This window comes from Lissotriton vulgaris, chromosome 10, assembly GCF_964263255.1.
Source record: "Lissotriton vulgaris chromosome 10, aLisVul1.2, whole genome shotgun sequence".
Lineage (NCBI taxonomy): Eukaryota > Metazoa > Chordata > Amphibia > Caudata > Salamandridae > Lissotriton > Lissotriton vulgaris.
Genome location: NC_141698.1, coordinates 890,056,739 through 890,077,792, shown reverse-complemented (window position 1 = coordinate 890,077,792; position 21,054 = coordinate 890,056,739). Strand labels below are relative to the sequence as shown.

At 49.1% G+C, this 21,054-nt stretch overlaps 2 protein-coding genes across 5 annotated transcripts in view; one reads left to right on the top strand and one right to left on the bottom strand.

The window, feature by feature from the left end:
• The window catches only part of ANKIB1 (ankyrin repeat and IBR domain containing 1), a 429,345-nt gene extending 427,043 nt beyond the window's left edge, over positions 1–2,302 (bottom strand). For both annotated transcript variants that reach the window (XM_086941850.1, XM_086941851.1), the window contains exon 1: positions 1,099–2,302. The gene's annotated coding sequence lies outside the window, so the exon portion shown is untranslated. The remainder of the gene's footprint in view (positions 1–1,098) is intronic.
• The window catches only part of KRIT1 (KRIT1 ankyrin repeat containing), a 346,827-nt gene continuing 327,196 nt past the window's right edge, over positions 1,424–21,054 (top strand). The window contains exon 1 of one of the 3 annotated variants that reach the window (XM_086941853.1): positions 1,424–1,520. The gene's annotated coding sequence lies outside the window, so the exon portion shown is untranslated. Of the gene's footprint in view, positions 1,521–2,746; positions 2,947–21,054 lie in introns of those variants that run through there. The other 2 variants (XM_086941852.1, XM_086941854.1) reach the window with 2 other exon arrangements.

Genomic DNA, 21,054 nt, shown 5'->3' with positions numbered 1-21,054 from the left:
AGCTGTTCACCACAATCCCTCACCGCCCATGCCGAGGTGGTCAGCTGAATCCCAATTATGGAAAAAAGTTGGCAGTCTGGCTGCAACAATCAAGGGCAAGGACACAAGGACTGTGTGTCAGAGGCCAATTCCACACACAGTGGAATTGCTCGGAGAACCTGACAGACCTATTGATTCAGGAATGCTGCACTGACAATGATCCACATACTGTTTTGGACGATGGCATACATCCTGGCATACAGTGAATCTACAGCGGTGAAGTCATTAACTATAGCAGTTCCAAGCTTGTAAACTATGAGCTGTGCAATTATTTACTTAATGAAAATGTATTTGTGAACATCTGCATTTTATCTTTTTTTTATTGCATTTTTCTTCCATGTAAAATCGTAACGATTTAATTAGTCAAGCAAAATCTGTCACTTCATGTGCCCATGTTCTGGGAGATATCTTTAGTTGTATCTGCTATGAAAGGCATCGCTTTACAAAAAGGCAGTGACTGGATAGCAGCCGGAAAAGGATCTTGGGGAAAAAAACCCCAGGGGGAATAAACACTAGAATAAAAAACGAATTTGTAAAATTCCCTATTATACGCTCGGTTATCAATCCACTAATCCAAGTCACACGAACAAAATGAAGCATGTTCTACGATCTTCATAAAGCGCTTAGACAAAATAAACGTCAGCATGGATACCGGAGCCATGTAGCGAGTCTATATAAACAATGTAAATATTTCAAGTCATTTACACATATGAACTTTTTTACGGTGATTGTTTGCAGAGATCTGCTCCAGAGATGAACTCAAGTCTGCCAAACCATAATCCACACGCGTCACAGTTTCATACCTCAGTAGATGGGACATCTCCAAGAAACATAACATCCCACAGTGCCAAGCGAATACAGAACCGCTCTCACTGACTTCTAGGAAGGAGCTACATCTCATTCGGAAATTACCAGTTGCATTGCATTCTACAAGTCTGAAAATCATACATGTTCCTGCGGAACCATAAGGCATGTCCGTAGAGAAAAGGATTGGGCCGATCATTTGCATCGATAATCCCTTGACGTTAATGCAGGGGAAAAAGAAAGAGAAGCACTTACTGACGTGACGAAGGCTGGGTGATGCGCCGTAGATGTTCCATATTGGAGGGGACCCGTTTCTGAAGGGCGCTGGTCACTAACAGGCTTGTCTAGGTATGGAGTGCAAGTCTCACACAGGTCCCCTTACTAGGGAGGCCCAGGAGACTGTGTCAACCTTTCCGCTCTCTGGCAGGGTGCCAACAAAAACACTGGGTCCTTCCTCCTTGGCAGGTACTAATCGTCACTCCCTGGCATGGCCGGCCAACAGTGGCAGGTGGTGCGGCGATCGGTTTCCATCAGACAATAGCCTCCGCCGGCTAAGGTGCGGCCAAGCCGCTCCCTAGCCCGAGGACAGTGCAGACCAACAAACGAAGGAGATACACTACGAGCCCTGCAACAAGCTTCACGACCGGGCCCCTAGAGGCGTACAACCCCGATTGCAGGTTGGTTCCTCCTTCCCTCGGGCTGCAGCTTGCACCCTATTACCATGTCTAATTTCCACAAAAACCCATTAGCTGCAGGTTCTCCCCCGTCCTAGCTGGCCGCATGACCGACTCCTGCCTGCATGAAAGTTATTTTACTGTACGAGCTCCTCTTTCTTCTTCTTGGTCTAGGTTCAATCTTCTTTACCGGCCTTGTTACTCCTCTACCTCAACTAGATGTACGCCTCCATCCCTTCCTGGTCAATGTTCTCCTTCCAGCAGATTATTTTCGCTTTCCTATTGTGGTATTGCTTCTTTGCCGGAATCTTCTCGTCTTTTCAGGCTACAAGAAGCCTCTCTTATAGGAAGGAAGACACTCCCGGCAGCTAGCAGCAATCTCACTGGTAGAATCGGAATGCGGATTTTCGCCTATCCTGGTTGCGGAATTCGACCGCCCGTGGTACACGGTTTCAAGTCCACTTCTCTCTTTTTTAAGCTGCCAGTGCAAAGAGCTCCCCGAATTCCTTGGCACTTTAGTTGCAGCCCTCCTCCCCCCGGCAGCAGGCAATCACCAAAGCCCTTTGTTCCGTGTGGCAGATGGAAATATGATGAACCTGGAGCCCTTGCCCTGCTCAGCCCAATCTGCCCCTGGCGCGGGGCCCTTTCCCCTGGAAAACCGCAAGATGCAGAGTCAGGCGGGGTGAGTGACACCTCCAGTAATAACAACAACAGACACTAGCAACAACCAAGCATCTCCAGCCGGGACACAACCTCCGCCGACCCGGAAGTAATTCCGTGGGGGCGGGACTTAGTAGAAGGATAAACAAGCGGCCGGGAAAGACCTCGTGGGCTGGTCCCAGTCCGATAGAAGAGCCTAGAAACGAAAGAAGGACGAAAGTTGTGCGCCTCATAGGGAGTGGTCTCTAAAAGAAATGCCATTTTAAAATTCCGTGCAAATGGAACGTGAGGTCTACAAAATAATAATTTTCTTCCAAAATACGAAAGCAGCATTAATATTTGTAAACATCCCATCAGGTATATTGACGTAATGTTATTACTCGGATACAGTCTTCATATCAACTTTAGAATTCATTTATGCAATACCAAATACGGTTCTTAATAACGGCGTCAGAGACGTGAAGGGAGGTATGTATTACCTTCATTACACGAAAGACCCCCCACTCTCTCCAATGACGGACAACAGCAACTCCAGAATGCCTGGTAGGTGTAGTCCTTTTTTAGTGTTTAGGATCAAGGCGGATCTCCCAGGAGTTGTGGTGGTTTCCAGACTAGCTCTTCAGTGCTCGGGACAACCCAGTACTGACAAGCGCCACCGCCCTAGGGACTGGTTCAAGATGCTGAAGTCTCAAGGGACTGGGCACGAAGCATCGCATTAAGGATTAGAAGAAGACGGAGTGCCCTGACACACATCGCATAAAGGGTCCGGGTAAGATCATTTGTCCTAAGGGAGCCAGGGAAACTATGATTCCTTAACTTCCCAAAGAGGGACGGCAAGTCAGAAAGCACAGATCACCTTTAAGGACCATAGAAAGAGGCATTCAAGAAAATTTTGTGCAGTTAGAGATCAACAAAGTCATGGGAATTCAAGGAAAAGGGTGCCTTGGAAGGTCAAAGCAACATCGCTCCAAGGGGTATGGAATGAAGTATTACTAGTGACCCCTAAATAAGACTCTTAAAGAAAGTAACAGAGAGCATCCAACAGGACACTGAAAAAAGTCCAGCCACAAAGGACAGTACCGAGTGCTCTGGAGACCTGATATAGAACCTTGCATTTCTCTAAAAAGATACCATTATAGCAACTCGGTGGATATTATGTCTAATAGAATCCAGTTCAAAGGTAGCATGCCAGAGGGCCTGGGGAAAAAAGCAGCGCTTTAAGTACCTCAGTCAGATCACGCTATAGAGCCTGGAAAAATTAAAGCATTCTGAGGGATGCAGATGACCGATTGTGCCCCCCTGGGCATAATAGTAGGAACATAGCAGGTCACGTCCTCTAGCAAATTATTTAGATTAGTTTCAGTTACACCTTCAAGTGTGCACTATCCAAGTTGCAGTCAAAGGAAGAACAGGGACAACCGCCATACTAAGATTGCCACAGATGGACCACTCTATAGCAACAGGACACAACTGTGACAGCTTTTTTTGACGTAGCACAGACAGACTACTCAAATTAATTGCATATTTCCCTATACTAATTCCCGCTAATCCTGTTTGGGTTCCGGAGTATTCACCGAAAAGTGCTTCACCTCAGGGGTAGCAGGCGCTGTGTAGATGCAATCCTTTTCCCTCTTCTATCTCTCCACTATCTTTCTCGATCCAAATAACTGACTAACATATCCACCGCTCAAATTACTTTCACATTTCACTATACTAATTCACCACTAATCCTTTATGGGTTTTGGAGTAGCGTGCTACTCGCAGAAAAAGCACTTTGACATCTCCTATGGGGTAGTAAGCGCTATATAATTCCAAATACAATACAAAGTGTAAGGCAATAGGTTAGTAATTGGGATGGATGTGAGTCCATTACAAGGAATTAGAGTACAAACTTGTCACAGTAAAAAAACTATTTCAATAATATAAATCTGGGCTCAACCTTCGGGTAGCTATAGCACAGAGCAGGCAGGCTTAACTTAGGAAAATGTGTAAAGTATTTAGCAGTAATAAAACAATTGAAAAAAGTTGAAATACAGTAAAAAAAAATCCCACAGTCCATTTATATTAATAGGGAAAAATGTAATGAGTTAAATGACATCAGAATGCCAAAAAACCAATAAGACGAACCAGAGATAGTTATTGGGCCTCACTGTTAGCGGGTGTCCAGGATCTGGGTGCGATTTCAGGCCCACTTCAATGGAATGTGAGTCAGATACTGCAAGAGGGGCATTTTGGTCAAAGATTTTATCTTCTGAATTCGTCTCTAAAATGGAAGTTGAAATCCTCCAGCGGGGGCAGGCAATGCTGAAAGCTGTGGGAGCCAAAGTCCTCTAGAAGCTGAATAGCCGCAGGACCAGGTCTCGCTGAAGCTGTTGGTTTTGTCTAGAAAAGTGAGAGAATCCAGATTTAGTTGTTGCCAAAGTTCCCGTGTCAGGCAGATACTTTTCATTCCTTTGCCGGCTTAAGATTTCTCCCCTCGTTCTTAGTCTTTTTTTATGGAGCTCAAAATCCTCCAGTAGGGCAAGCCAAGGCTGGAGCCAGAGAAATCCTCCCGAAATTGGTCACTGGTGCCTGAGCTGAGGTTCAGTGGAATCTCTGGTGGTATTGGAAGTCTAAAAAAATTCCTAACTTTTGAGAGTTTCTGGATCAGCTGCTCTTCGTCACTTCTAAGGCTCCTAGGACTGCAGGGAGAGTGCTTAGGAGCAAAGATTCACTCCAGGAGAGGCCACCAGCATGGTTCAGTCCAGATGTTACAGATCAACAAGTCCCTTCAGGAAAAAGGCATCTTGATGCTTGTTTTGTCCATCAGAAGCACAGCAAACTGACCTTTGGACTCCACTTCTCAGTCCTGGGTACAACCGGGAGCTGGTCCAGCACTTCAGGTGTCAACACAGGTCTCAAACAGAAGATCCAGTCCTCTTCTATTGTTCTGCAGGTAGTGGTCTAATGAGTTGTGCATGAGGTACCACTTTTGTAGGATTTACTAGGCAGTAGGTGGGGAGACTAGTGGACACTTCCTTACTAACGAGGATAAAGTTCCCCTGTGGCACACCTTCCCACTTTTGCAGCACTTCCTGTTTGCCTTACGGCAGGCTATCACACTTTGCACCATTCTAAGTAAAATCCAAGATTGCACAGCATTTTTGCCCTTAGAGGTGGCTTGAATGCCATCCAAGGGTATGTTTAGGGAACTAAGCAGCTCTCCGTTCCTCAGTTACACCAGGTTCTGAGACCAGCTTTATCTCCCACTGGGCAGGTGCCAAACTGGCTACAAAGAGCTCAGGAGACAAAAGTATCTCCTCTCTTCTTCTCTTCTCTCCTCTTCTCTCTCCCGTCGGCCTCCTCACTTAACTAAACATGGATAGGCCCCACCCTGGTTCCTTTTAAGTTAATTAAGTTCTGTACCCTCCCAGGATAGCCTTCCTGAGCTGATACGTGTCATATACCTCACATACAGGGCTTTTGCCAAAAAGCCTAAGCCATTGTTTCTGCTCTTGGGACAGTTTTCCCAACTCATTAAGGTAAAGACTCACAAGGTTGCTGCTAGCAGGCTAATGCTAATTAGCCTACTGGTTGTTTAGGCAGAAAAAGTTAAACCTTTTAAAAATCACTTTTCCTAATTATTTATTAATAAAAAGCTGACTTCACCACTGAATTGGGTTTTTAATAAACATTTGAATTAATCCAGTAGGTTGTCACAAATCATAGATATCAGGGATATGATTTTATTCCAAACTTTAATTTTTATCATAGGACAGCTAGAGACCTTCACAGTGAAAATAACATTTGTGGGCTAGTCACTGTAGGTACACGTCAGCAGGAAATTCTTGCATGCACCACTTTTAAATACTGGGCACCCTTCTTTGTGGATTACAAGGCTCACTTAGTGGTGACGTATTTATTATTTATTAGTAATCTTCTTTCTTGTACAAAAAGGGTTATTTTGATAGACACACCTGCAGGTCTGTGAGCTGCAGAAGACAGGCCACGCAGATAGGCCCGAAGCCATGTTTCTTTTGTCAGCCCAGTGGATGCCACAATGTGTGCTGAGGTTCAAAGGTGGAATTTAACTTTTCCATGCCATTGGTGTGTCTCATGCACCATAGATACTATATAACACTTTTAAGTTGTCCTATAGCCCTCTTATTTTTCTCCCCACCTTGGTGACTAAGAAGATGGACAAACCCAAGAAAGGAACTTATTTCTAGTTTTTTTGTACCCTCACCCACTACTTTATCATGGGTTAATTTCTTATATCATTACTCTTAGCACTCGTCTGTTTTTCCCAAATGTATACAAGTACCCACAGAGCACTCTACAGTGGAATTCAATCGATGCAGTGTTATGTACCTTTTATAGGGGATTATACAGAGCATCCATGTGACAAGTGTTTTATGGCAAAGCATGGGTCCACAAGGGCTAGTGTTGGGATCCACATAAGCATTTGACACCACTTACCCTTAAGACACTACAGTGGGACCCAGGAGAGTACAGATTCCTAAGTGGTCTAGGAAAGAGCATTCTAAAGTGCCCAAGCACAAGTCCTGGAAAGGATCCTTAAACAAGCATTTACAATGCAATGGTTTCGCATTTGGAAAAGTTAGAGCTATTGGCATTGTAAATGACAAAATTTGTATTTGTGTTGGTTTTGAAAACAGATAAATAAATGGCATTGTCATTTACATTGCCATTAGCTTAATCTCTCGCAAATGTGAGACCTATTGCATTTGCACCCACACATACACACAGAGCCACACACACACACACATTCTACATAGCAGAAAGCACAGACCAACCTAAGTCGATCGCAGAAGATTACCCAATAAAGTTAAACAATTCATATTGGGCCACGAGTTCCAACCTCTGGATCTCATTACGCACACCCCGAGAAGCCAGCAAAAACAAATAGCCTGCAAGAGTTTTAAAACGTTAGTTTCTCAAAAAGCACCACTGACAGCACCGAGATTCAGCAACTTTCCCAAATGACCAGCCGTAGACAATACAATTAAATTCATGTCAGTAGCGTCATATTCTCACTTTAAATTAAGACGAACCTAAAAAAAAGCAACATACTGGTACTAAAAACAGTCGTAGAGTGAGGAGTTTGGATAGCATGTTCTGTTTCAGAGAGGGGCACAAGTTTAAAACGGACAAGGAAGCGAACGAAGATCGGTGCGCCATCATCGCCTTCATTCAATAATGCAAATGCGATGTCCTAGGAAGGCGAACCAACAGGACAGCTAGCTATCATGACAGAGGACACCTCAGTTCTTCAATATTGTAAATATTTGGGGTTTGAAAAGAAGCCAAAACAAAGTTGAGCCTTCAGCCTCAAACACGCAAGCTTACGCCCTAACACAAATGTTCAGACACAGATGAAGCTCTGAGTTAGGGTGAAAAAAAGTCGCGGATTTCGTGGGACATTCCTATTTTTTTCTTTCATCATAGGTATCAGAAGATTTCCGTTTATTCTGCGCGTCCTGTTTTTAGAGAGTCGACTGAACACAGATGGATACCAGCTGTGTTGCGATACAGCGCTTTTATCCAGAGGCATTTTCAGCCAATCACTTCCATTAACAGAGATTATATACTATATGTAAAAGACACGTTTATGGTATCCCCTAAATGCTTAGCTGGCTGTTTAAAATATTGGCGAGCGCCATCCTAAGTCATTGTGTCCTTCGGTAGATGTTATAGTCCTACTTATGTCTGGGCAATGTTCAGTTTTTTGGTTTCCTAACATTATTTTGTCTTCAGTTTTACATAGCGCGAAGTCGACCTTAAGGTATTGAGCGCTTTTACAGGAGCACCAGTTACATTACACAAGGACATTCATTTGCCCAGAATCACAGGATGTTGAGCTAACGACGAAACACGAACCTGGTTGACCAGGTCCAAAATAGGCAGCTATGGCTGTTAAGCCACATCCCTTGGTCACCTTAGTTGGAGACATTTTTTTTTTTTTTTTTTTTTTTTTTTTTTTTTTTTTTTGGAGTGCAGAAGATGGACTTATGACTTTAATACATATATTGTTATTGAGATGAAGTAATGCATGTTGGGATTAGAAGTTTTTTTTTTTTTTTTTTAATCTATTTTATTAGGAAAAAGCACCAACACAAAGTACAAAAATCGTCCGCCTACATCCCATCTCGGGCCGGCAATAGGTCTTCGTGTAACAGCAATGACATATACCATGGAGCATGAACAACATGGAGGCCAATAGTAGAACTCGCCGTATGTCCGTGGAGGGAGACCCTCCTCAGTAGGCTTGCACTATCTGCCAAGTAGCGTGCATTTTGAATAAATGAACAAAGCAGGAAATTTTTAGTTTTTCTCCCAACCTATTCCTAACCCCGTAAACGCCCCCCCTCCCCCGTAACTGGTCCCTCATTTGCGCTCCCCAAGTGAGTCCTCTGGTGTCTCTACCAGGTGTAGTGTCAGGTGCGGCCTACCACTCTCCCCGCAATCAGGGTGTCACCCCCCCGCCGTGCGGTTCTAGGGCCAGTGCGTTCCCTACGCCTATTCAGCGCTGTTCGTGCAGGGGAACCCCCCGGGCAGGCTAATCAAGTGGCTCATGCATGACATCCCCCTGTGTCTCCCCATCCTCTTCCCCCGAGACCACCGCATCCGACCTGGAGGACAAGTAGGTCTGGTACAGTCCCCAAAAGTTCTTGGGGCGGCTTCTGGGCGGAAGAAGCTCGCTGTAGGTGTCCGCCTGCGTGTTACAGTACAGCATATCGCTAGCCCATCGCTTAAGTGTAGGTACTGGTCCCCTCATCCAACATAATGCGACCACCCGCTTCGCAAGGAGCATTCCCATGCCCACCAGTTTCCTAATTGAGACGGGGACCGGTTTCGTGTAGCCCATTAGAGCAAGGGCAGGGTCCATTTCCAGGTCCGTCTCCACAATGGCGCTCATTTCAGCAAATACGCCTGCCCAGAATCTCTGGATCCCCGGGCAGTTCCAGGCTAAGTGCAGGAAATCCGCAACCTGTGCCCGGCACCTCTCGCAGTGCGGGGAGTCGCGGAGACCGTACCTGTGGAGTCGTTCCGGTGTATGATAGACCCTTTGCAAGAATTTAAAGTGGACCAAGCGGTGCCTCCCGTTCAGGGAAATGCGCCTAGTAGCCGCAGAGCAGTATGCCCACATGTCGTCATCAACGTGGGTGTTCAGGTCTGTCTGCCAGGCCAAACGCGCCCTAGTGTAAAGCAGGGCTGTATGTTCGTGGCCTATCTTGTACAGTCTAGTGATCAGCTTCTTCGGAGATTCGCTGTCAATGACATACACCAGTTCCGGGACCGCAGGGGGCTCCTCCATGTCTGGGCCCAGCTGTTGCAGGAGTGCACTCCGAACTCGATGGTACTGAAAGCGTTGGAGCAGTGTTATGCCCTCTCTCCGATGCGACATCTGCGCCCACGTCTTCGCCTTGCCATTGATAAATAGGTCTCCCAATGTGTGCGCACCTAGTTCGTGAAGGGCCCTATGGACACCCGGTTCCGCCAGGGTCGGCAGCCAGAGCGCCCATTGTATAGGCATGTTGGGAGCGTACATCAGCTCCTTGTTTTGCCGTTGCACTATGGAGTGCCATGCGTGGTTGGTGGACAACAGAGAGTCCAGAACGCCAACCCTACGGTCTTTGGGGCCGCAAATGGTAGCAGGAAGTGGGGTAGGGTCTGCGAACAGCCGTTCCAGGATCACGTGCGGGATGTCTTGTTTGCCATGAATCCAAGTGTGGAGGTGGGAGGCCTGCGCAATCCTGTAGTAGCGCTCCAGGTCCGGGGCCGCTAATCCCCCCTGCTCGTACGGTAGCTGTAGTACCTTCCATTGCACCCTAGGTTGTTTCCCCGCCCACGCCAGTCTCACCAGGAGTTTGTTTATAGTCGCGAAGAAGGCCTTCGAGAGAACAATCGGGAGATTATTGAAGAGGAATAGAAACCTCGGGAGGATGACCATTTTCATTAATGCAATGCGTCCCATCAGCGACAGAGGGAGCTTAGTCCAGCGCTCGACGTCATCCTCGAGTTTGCTGTATGCAACTCCGTAGTTCTCTTTCAGCATGACGTCCGGGTCTGTGTGGAGCATAATGCCCAGATATCTTATCGGCTCAGTGGACCATTGGAGCGGGTAGTCCATCTCGAAGGGGACAGTAATGGGGGTCAGTGGGAAGGCAACGGACTTCGCCCAGTTAACCTTCAACCCGGACAACGCGCCAAACCTCACAACCTCCCTCAGCACTGAGGCTATATTATTGACCGGGTCCCTGACATAAAGGAGGGTGTCGTCTGCATAAGTGGAAATGCCTATCTTGTAGGTGGGGTAGTTGATGGCTTCATACGAGTGGTACTCCCGAATTGCACACGCCAGTGGCTCCGCCACTAGGGCGTAGAGTAGCGGGGAAAGGGGACACCCCTGTCTCGTACCTCTGCTGATGGAGATCGGTTCCGAGACTGCACTCCCCAATCTGATTCTGGCCGTGGGCTGATAATAGAGGGCGCCCAGCAGTTGGAGGAAGACCCCTCCCAGTCCCAGCTTCTGCAGTACCTTGCGCATAAAGGGCCACTCCACAGAGTCGAAGGCCTTCTCCATGTCTAGAAAGACCGCGATGGCTTTGGCATCATGCCTGGTGTGTTGCATGGCTCCCACGACTGTGCGGATATTGTAAGTGAGGTTCCTAGCCGGTATGAACCCAGCCTGTTCTGGGGCTACCAACTCGGGCGCCACCAGGGCCAGCCTGGTCGCCAGTACTTTTGCGTAGAGTTTAGCGTCCACATTGAGTAGGGACAAGGGGCGGTACGAGCCTGGCAGGTCGCCGGGCTTGCCAGGTTTAAGTATAGTGACAATGAGCGCCTCCCGCATGGAGAGGGGCATAGCACCGTTTTCGCAAATTTCGTCAAAGAGGGTGGAGAGGTGGGGGAGCAGCTTATCTTTGTACGCCTTATAAAAGGCCACCGTCAGGCCGTCTATCCCAGGGGCACTGTCCGCTCTCATGGTGGCTAACGCATCAGATATCTCATCGCAGTGGATAGGGGACATTAGGAATTCCCTCTGCCAATTCTCCAGGAACGGCATCTTGATGTAGTCAAGGTAATTGTCAATTTGATCCTCCACCCCCGAAATTTTAGTGGTGTATAGCTCCTCGTAGAAGCTCCTGAATTCCGCCAATATGTGTGCCTCCTCCGTGAGTACCTCCCCACCTTTGGTGCGCAGTACCGCAACTGTCTGCTTGCGCCTAGTGCCTTTCATAATCCTGGCAAGCAGTGCACCTGGGCGGTCACCCTCCCCATATGTGCGCGCCGTCGCATACTTTCCTAAATGTCGTACCTCCCTGTCCGCTTCCTCGTGAAACTCTTTCAAAAGTTCTTGCAGGGTGTCGTCCCCGAGCAGACTCGGGTCGAGGAGCTGGCGGCGTTCATAGTCTGCTATCTGCCCCTCCAATAATTTCAGCCTGTTTCTGATCGCCTTGAGGACCCCCGAGTGTTTCGCCATGACCACCCCCCGCACATACACCTTGAATGTCTCCCAGATTGTCCCGAAGCTGTCCACTGAGCCCAGGTTGGTGGTAAAGAAATTGTCTATGTCCTCTCCCAGGTCAGCCCTGAAGGCCTCATCTAGCAATGAGTAAGGTGGAAATCGCCACGTAAACGGCGGGATCCTCTGCTGGGGAGTGTGCAACTCTAACAGCACCGGGGAGTGGTCCGACAGAGTGCGGGGGAGGACACTGCAGCCCTTGACCATGGAAAACAGGGAGTGTGATGCCAGCCAGTAGTCAATCCTGGTATGTATGTTGTGGTACGCCGAGTAGTGCGTGTATCCCCCCTTGGCGCTATGTCTCTCTCTCCACACATCCACCAGACCCAGCCTCAGCATTTCTACCTGCATGTGCTGCGCCGCCGCCGCAGGGCGCCTGGTAGGGCCCGCAGACCTATCCAGTTCAGGGCAAAAGGTGAAGTTGAAGTCCCCACCCCAGACCATATTCCCAGCGGACCATTCATTACAATGTTCCGCTACCGCAGCATAAAAGTCGGGGGAGTCATAGTTGGGGCCATAGACATTCATGATCAATAAGTCGTGTCCCTTGCCTGTGCACTTGCTCAATACAAACCTCCCCTCCGGGTCCGCCTTCACCAAGGCGAGTGATAGCGTAGATTTCGGGTTAACCCAGGTGAGGACCCCTCTAGCGTGTGTGGTGAATCCTGCATACGTAGAGTGTCCCTGGAGCCCCCTGTGAGTTAGCATCTTGCTGGTGTTGGGGAGATGTGTCTCCTGCAGCAGTGCTAGGTCTATGTGGTGCCTCTGTAGGTAGTGTAGCACCTTGCGGAGTTTCCGGTGATCATTCAACCCCCTCACATTCCAGGTGAGAGCCCGGAGGGACTCTGAAGCCCGTATTGGGTCTGCCCGGGTCGTGTCAGCCATGATCATTGCAAGGGGACATCGTTTGTAGAGTGATGGCAAGGGCCCTCTCCCTCCAGTGGTGGCAGCCGCTCACCCATCTCGGAGCACTTAACTTGTTAGAGCACATATCGGACCTTCCCCCAAACCACCCAAACATCCCTGAATTCAAAACCCCCGTGACCCCCCACCTCCCACAGTCAACCAACCCCAACCTGGTGTGACCGAAATCCCTACATCCACCCCCCCCGCCCGTCATCAAGCTTCCCCGAGCAGTCTCTAGAAGAGCCGCAGGCACTGTAAGCGCGAGGGCAGAGGTAGCACTCTCGATGTCCGAGTCGACCTCAGTCCGGTCGTCCCTCCTTCACAGTTTCAATAGGCTGCCCCCACGCTAGCGCCCCCAATTGCGAGCGCGGCTGTGTATCATGATAGCAGTATCGCACCCGCCTTATCGGGCGTCCCCCCCCCCCCCCCCCCCCTTGGCTCGCAACAGCATCCCCATGTGGCAGGGCCCCAGCAACACCACCCCAGGACGGTCCAAGCAGAGTCAAGGCAATTGCCGCCCTCCACCCGAACCCATGTCGCTTGTGCAGATCTCACCCGCAGCCTCATGTCCAGAAGCTCAGCAGTGGTGCGCCCCGAGTGGGCCCACCCCGGTCCAGACTTCAAGGATTGCCGCAGGGGCTAGTGTAGCCGGGCCTTGAGAGGAAACCGCTACTCCCCCTTTTCACACTAGTCCTGCTCCTCCATGTCGTCGTTGTCAGCACGCTCCTCCGCAGGCGCAGACCTGTCCTCCCGATGCTCCTTGATCCATTGCTTCAGGGATTTCTGCAGCTCCTTGGGGTCAGTGAAAAAATGCGAATGGCCCTGCCTGTTGATGCGCAGCCGCGCCGGGTACAACATGGCGTAGTCCAAGCCCAGGTCCCTGAGTTGCTGCTTGTAGGGGACAAATCGCCGACGCTCCTCCTGTACCTTTGACGTGAAATCAGGGTATAACGAAATGTTCATCCCCTCGTACTGCAACTCTCCCTTTTCCCTGGCTGCGCGGAGGGCGGCATCCCTGTCCCTGTAATTGAGGAGTTTTGCTATGATCGGCCTAGGGTTCGCACCCGGTGGAGGCCTCGGTCCCAGGGTGCGGTGAGCTCGTTCCACAATGAACATGGGGGAGAAGGTGTCGTCCCCCAGCAATGTCTTAAGTAGCTTCTCAACAAACAGTTCCATTTTCCCCGTTTGGGTCGACTCCGCCACACCCGTGACGCGGATGTTGGAGCGCCTGGAGCGGGCCTCCAAGTCTTCGGACTTTTCCTGTATCACCTGGAGCAGCCTTCCAAACTGCTTGCGGTCAGCGTCCCATGTTGTTTGCGCCTCCTCCGCCTCCGTTAGCCTGCGCTCCGCCATGTCCAATCTCTCTGCGTGTTTATCCACCCTCTCCGTCATTCGATCCATCCGGTATGCCAGGGCGTCTATCTTGGTGCCAATGGCCGCCATGCCCTCCTGCAGGCCCTTCTCCATCGTGTTGAGCATGCCTTTAATTTCCGCACACAGCGCGGAGCTCGGATCAGCGGCTGCTCCCGGGGTCTGGTCCGCCGGGGGGTCCGGCACCTTCTGTCTCCTCTGGTCAAACGACAGTTTAGTTTGGGTCCTGTCGCCCTTGCCCATCGCTGCAGCTGATGGGGAGGCCAGCGCCCTCAGTCCTTATAGTGCTGGTGGTCCCCCGGCGGGGTAGGCCCGTTTTCTGCAGCGTGTGGGCCTGCCTGGCCAGCACCGCCACAGGCCGAGGACCGGCGTTTTCACGGCCCCGTTGGGCGCCTCAGTGTCTGTATACTCCCAACCAGACTTGGGGTGCAAGGCCCGTGCAGGGGGTGCTCTATCTCCAACCTCGCCCGTTCCTCCTCAGGGCTCTCTCCGGGTGGTCGGGCCGCAAGTGCAGGCGGTCCGGCAGGAGGCAATGACGCCCTCGGCAGTGCAGGACTCCACCGGCTCCACGTGGGTTCGCCCGGCAGGTTCGCTGCGCCGCCGGCGATCTCTCTAGTACCCCAAGTCCTTTAGGGCGTGAAATCACTGTGGCAAGAGTCCGCCGTGGGGGCCCGGAGCCCAGTAGGGGTTGTGGTTGCCGCCGGACCCAGTACGCGCAGAGCGCGAGGCGTCTTCACTCAGGGGCCGCACGTCGGGTGACGCAACCCGGCCTCGCGTCCCAGGATAGCTCGGGGATCTTGGCCTGGTCCGCCACTCTCCGGACGGCGGCGTCGCCAGGGGAACCCTCGGTCGCAACCCTTCCAAAGTCGCGTCGGGGGTCCGCGGGGGGGTAGAGGCGACAGCCCCCACCGGAATTTCACCAAAGTTCGCCGCTATGACAGGATAATGGGCAAGTTTTCGGCGGCGCTAGCGCGGAGCTTCGCGCTTATGCGTCCACCATGAACGCCGGCTAGCTCCGCCCCCCCCTAGTTGGAGACATTTCACCTACAAGAATTACTTGTTGATCGGAAAAAGGACAATACGCTTTCGATACATTAATTTATTCTTGGGGGTAGGAGGAGGCGGCCAGAATGGACCCCCGGTGCATTTCGAGCAGCGATTGCACATCTTCAACACTTCTCACCGAAATATAAATATGGGTGGGATAAGTCAAAGAGCAATCTAGTGTACGGCTAAAAATTGTTTCTATACTATGAACGCCATGGTGAAACTAAAAGCATTAAGTAAACAAAATATGTGCAAACACATCTAAGTATTCCGGACCACAAGGGTGTGAATAATCTACAGGCTCCTAACTTCATGAAACCACAGGCTTTCTCTAATGACAAAGGGAGTGGTTTCAACATCTGAGGCAGGTTGCATATATTCAGAATTTGTGCTGTGAGACTATATAAATCAAGCCTCTAACAAGATGCTATGGCACTTCAAATACAATAAAAAGCTTGGCTCTTCACTATTGGGTTCACTATTTTCCATAAAATTGAATGTAGAATAACGCGTTCTATTTCCTCTCAACTACTGATACGTCCCTCATTACTTCAACTTAGAAACGAAATATCGATCCTTTAGTTCAAGGCACCGCAAGGACAAATCATACAACCAAGGCATGCTAGTGGGAGAGGGCACACGGACAGCGGGAGGGGGACGGGTTAACGGGCACACGGACAGCGGGATGGGGGGCGGGAAAGGCACGGACAGCGGGAGGGGGGCGGGAAAGGCACGGACAGCGGGAGGGGGGTGGGAACGGCAAACGGCAAGAAAGGCAAAGCAGAAGGCAAGAAAAAGCACTCACCTGGATTTCTCCCTGCGGCGGTCGGCCTGCAATGACCAAAACAAACCTTCGCAACAAAAAAAAATAGGAACCGCCCACCGCCGCAATGACGGCAACAAAGGGGCTGGATGAGAAAAAATCTCAGGAACGCCCACGAGTCGCCTCGCAGAATGACGGACGCCTCTCTCTTCCAATGGCTAGCCTCCATTTATGGAGCTAGCCAATGGAACAGAGAGGCGGGACTTTTGTCCATACTGGTAAACAAAAGTTTTTGCCTGCGCGAAACGCTGCTTGCGCAGCTGTTCGCCAGGCGAAACCTAAAAAGACAGCAGATTAAAGAGCATTGGAAAGAGACACTACCCTTAAAGAATCAAGAGACTTCCTCATCTGGTAACCTGAGAACGTATATTGGTAGAACACATGAAATATACAATGTCCAAGGAGAAATTGTGAAGCATTTTGTGTGCCTATTACCTAAGTGAATGTACACTCAGCCCTCTCCTTACAACAGTGTCATCACACTCATATCTTCCTTTACACAGATATATTGTTCTGGGAACTACCCTTATTACAGTGGTAGCTGTCAGGTATCTGGCAGTAGTAACAGTAGCGCCAAGAATAGACTACCACTAACCTTAGGTATGGCCAGCAGGAACAATGTCGTGAAGAGTAGTTCCCAGCATCCCCTAAACACTAATCTCACCACTATGTTATCACCACACAGTGGGTAGAGCAGTATTCCAGGGAAAAGGGGAATGGGACAAAATAACAAGGGAATCCTGTTCCGTCACAGGATTGGTTACCTTCTGTGAAACACCCTCTGGGAACCCTGCATGGACAAGAACATAAGAACAGAATAAGAGACCCCTCAATCACAAAACCTCCCTGTAACCAGTAACCCCTACTTTGATCCAACTTACAAGGAATGAATCCTGGAAAACCCTCTAGAGGACAAGGTTGGGATGCACTTGGAATCCAGGCACTCAATAAAGGCACGATACAAGTCACAAATGAAGAAAAAGTTAGAGGGCTCCTAGAGAGGAGAGCGCCTTGATGCGCAGTCTCCGACTCTCCAAGGGTCCCTGAATACCTGTACAGTTGTCTGGTATCTGGTGTAGTTACACAGGCAGGTAGAGGGCGTACTGTGAGAGGAGAGTGCCTGATGCGCAGTCTCCGACTCTCACGTTGCAAGCTTCACTCCGGGGCGAAATCCACCACGATAAGACGGACGTAGTTGTAGGCAGTTAATTCCAGCGCGCCTCCAGTGCCCATCGTGAAACGCCCCAAACACAAACACAATTAAAGTTCTCTGATTCGAACCACGAACCGAGACTTAGCACCTCCCTGCTCGGAGGCGCATCGGAAAGTTCTGATACAGTAGGGAGTTTTGCCTCGCTCCCTTGCTGCGCGGTCAATTCCGTGGCTCCTGTTCAACTCCGTGAACAGAGACACGATCTCTCCCCAAGTCCAGCGGCAAGTCGGAATTCAAGGTTCGGTGCGAACACTGTGAAAAGCAAAGCCGCGCTTCTGGCAACTCAGTCCCAAATCCGTCAGCAACTTCTTTCGGCAGTCACGACGCGGAGCCGCTAGGAACGGCAAAACCGGTCCAAGGTACAGGCTCAGCAGGCAGTTTGTCAAGCACCGTTACTCCTGGAGGCGGGGCTTAAATAGGAGTTTACTCTTTCCTGTCCACCTACGATATGCCCCTAGGTGTTGTGGGATCTGTAGTGCTTGACTCATCCGTGACCGGCAAAACCGGGAAAGGTGAGGGATGTCTGCTCTATGTGTACCCGCAATCGCTACAGTAGCACACTGAGACCGGTTTTTGCTGCAGTTATATCACACTCATATCTCATTAAGAGCTGCTGCTACTGAGGTGTCATCAGCCCACACTGGGACCTTTCCTTTTCTTCAGGACCGCTCAATGTGAAGCTGAAACATCTTTAGTGACTTCAAGTTGATTGTGAGCTATCCTTTCCACTATAACCACTCAATAAGCGCTCTTACCTCCACCACAGTGACACCAGTACACCACACTAGTGAACATACCCAGATATGTCTCCACTGCACTGAGAGTGTCTCCCTGTTTGATGTCAGCAAGAGCAGCTTCCAGTGCCCTATCAACATGGCTACAGCAGCCACCAGCATGCTCTCCCAGAGCATAAGCCACCATTTACAGCTCACTCTCAGAGGATATCTTACCCAGGCAATTCTCTCGCCCTTTGTTCTTCTCATGCCATGCATGCCTTTTTTGTTGGGCACTTCTCTGCAGATGCACATCATGTTTCGAGGCAACTTCTCAAACCCTACAGATATCTCTACCTAAAGTAAGTTGCACCTCCTGCAAATCTTTATTTCAGTGCATCCCCCAACTCGCACCTCCTGCAGATCTTTATCTTATTGCACCCCACATCTCTCTCTCCCAAGGTTCTCTCACCACCTTTGTTTCTCTCCCAATAGGATATCTCCTAATCTCTTACATTTGTTTTTTTCCTAGCCTTTTGCTTGCATCCTAGCTCCCCTCGTCTCAGCCAGTCTCTCTTTTTGTTGTTTTTTTTGTTTGAATATCTTTTATTGCATTTCTTATTTGGATTGCATAACACATCAAAGTATTTTCAATGTAGACATATCTTAACAAGTCGCGATCATACAAATGTATACTTTAGCAACAACCGTTTGCTGTGATGACATTACTTGCTTTCCGTCATTTACAAATCAAGAGTGTAGCCTAAGGCAGGGTGTACATAAAAATAATAAGGAAAACACCATCCTAATTAAATTAATGCCACATTATCGAGGGTGCCGGGAGGCTCTGAGGACACATGTAACAAGAAAAGTGCGGGGTATATATGGCATCGCGATTCATCTAGTCATGTGTGCCAGCAGCCGGTGATTCCCTTACAAAGGCGTGTTCTCAGTCCTGTGCTTTTAAGAATATGCACCTTCATCCAGCTATAGCAACAATATAACTGAATCCATTCATACAGTCATCGGGACGGGTCCAAAGGAGTGTTCGTGTTATGCGATATTCAGAACATTATAACCGTTCTTCGAAACTTTAACAATAACATGATAAACGATGACATCATAAAATGTGAAATGAAAATAAACAAAAGAGAGGCTGGTTGTTAGTGCTGTGCTATCGCTAATGTAGAATATCTAATGCGCAGTGTGGCTTTTCTGGGAGACAGGGGGGTACGCAGGTAGCGCGGTCCGAGGGGAGGTAGGGGGGCCGGTGGGGAGGCGCGAAGGGACAACAGCGGCCTCCACGTCCGCAGTGGGACTCCAGTACGTCAGGAGTCATGCCATCGGGCTGTAATTTGTGGGTATGTCTAGTTTGCTCCGACAAGGCCTTTCCCCTTGTTGGGATTCAGGCGCAGGACGATAGTACTGAACCACGTCTTATGCTAGTGTCACGGTCAGGGGCTGGGTCAGAGGGGGTGTGCCTAAGTAATTCCGCATTGCAGGCATGCCTGGTGAAAGGCGGCCAAGGTGTTATCCCAGGTCTGCGCTATGGGATATGCGCGGAGTCCCGCCGTTTCTTCCCTGTGCAAGGTTATGCTTTCTGCTCTTGCCCAATTATCAAAACAGCTGCGCCAATGGGCCGCCTGTGGGGGCTCGCTGTTTTTCCAGCGTTTAGTGATTAGCCTTTTCGCCAATATCAAACCGAGGTCCCAGAATCTAGTGGGAACTTTTGTCAGCTTAGTCCGTTTGTAGAGACTTAGTATGCATGTTTCCCATGTGTGTTGCAGTTCCCTACCCACACCTGCAGCCAAGGAAGCCGACACTGCGCACCAGTAGTCGTGTAGTGAGGGGCAGGTTCAGCCAGTCTCTCTTATAATGATTACCCACCTAGGGAAGCCAACCTCTCAACTCCTTCACCAGTTTGTTCCTCCCCTATGTGATTTTGTTTACATTCTCTTATGTCTTGTTCTTGTAGGGTGCTTCTCCATTGACATTGTGGACTCTTAGCTTCTTAACATTCCGATTTCTGGCTATATCACAGGATTGAGACGGCCCTAACAGACATTATTAATGAAATCAGACTGGTAGTAGACAAGGGTCATGCAGGGAGGTTACTCCTGTGGAGATCTGTGTGTCGTTCTATACCCTGGACTATAGAAGACTTGTCCGTCAGTGCAAAGAGTTAGTAAAACGTCCTTATGATGGTCTAGATCCTTCTTTGAATACCAGACCCCAGCAATGAAGCTCCATCCTTTTACCTTTTGTTGTGGACCATTTTGGACTGTGGGTTTCCTTGGGCACCCTTCCTGAGGTTATGCCTGTTTAAGGTGTATAATTAGAGAGGGGAGTCTTCGGTATAAATACTATAATGAGTACACTGATTTTGATTGATTTCAGGGGGATGACTGGGCTACTATCGTGCCTGGAAGAGATTAGTATTTGAGCTATAACCTCCAACAACAAGCAGTGCGGCTGACCCTGGTTAGGCACTTCAATTTCTTAGTTTCGTAAATCAGTCCAGATAAAGTGCAACACACGTCCGGAGCTTGCCACACTTTGGTTCCACTGTTCCACAGATACCATATGTTTATCCAAAAAAGACGGTGCACAAGAAAGTAATGTTCAACTGGTCTCCAAAATCTTCGATTATTAAATTCTTTATTGTTCAAATCCTTTTTTTTAAAAAAGCCTCCGCATCAGCCAACGCGTTTTTGTTCCAATGGAACTTCATCAGGGCTTAAATATAATATCGTGAGATTAGGTACAGGGGGTCCCTGGTCATAGTAGGCAACGAAAATTCATATATAAAACATCTTCACCCAATCTTTATGTAGACATAGGATGAAGGTACATCAATATATTCGTGAGGCACAGTAGATCCTCCAATTCAGGTTCGCGGGCCTTAAGAGCATATGTTCGTTACAAAATTCGCATAGGGAGTAAAAAGGTGAGTAGCTTCTATAACGTCAATCACTATCACTGGTCTCCCCAAGTTCTAATACGAGTTCCTCCTATCATCACTTGTACGGAAAAATGTCCCGGTCTGTGTTGTTCGACCCGCAGGCCTAATTGTCCTCAGAGGGTAATAATAGACCATCAGGGATACATAAATCCGAAAGAAACCCAGATTATAGCATAACGTCTTCAGTCAGGCATAAAAGTGCATCATAATATCAAAGGATGAAGTGCATCATTGTGACCCATCAGTCATGTGGCCATTGTGCCTTTATGTTGCTGCACGCGACCCCTCGTATCTGCTATAACAAGCTGACACA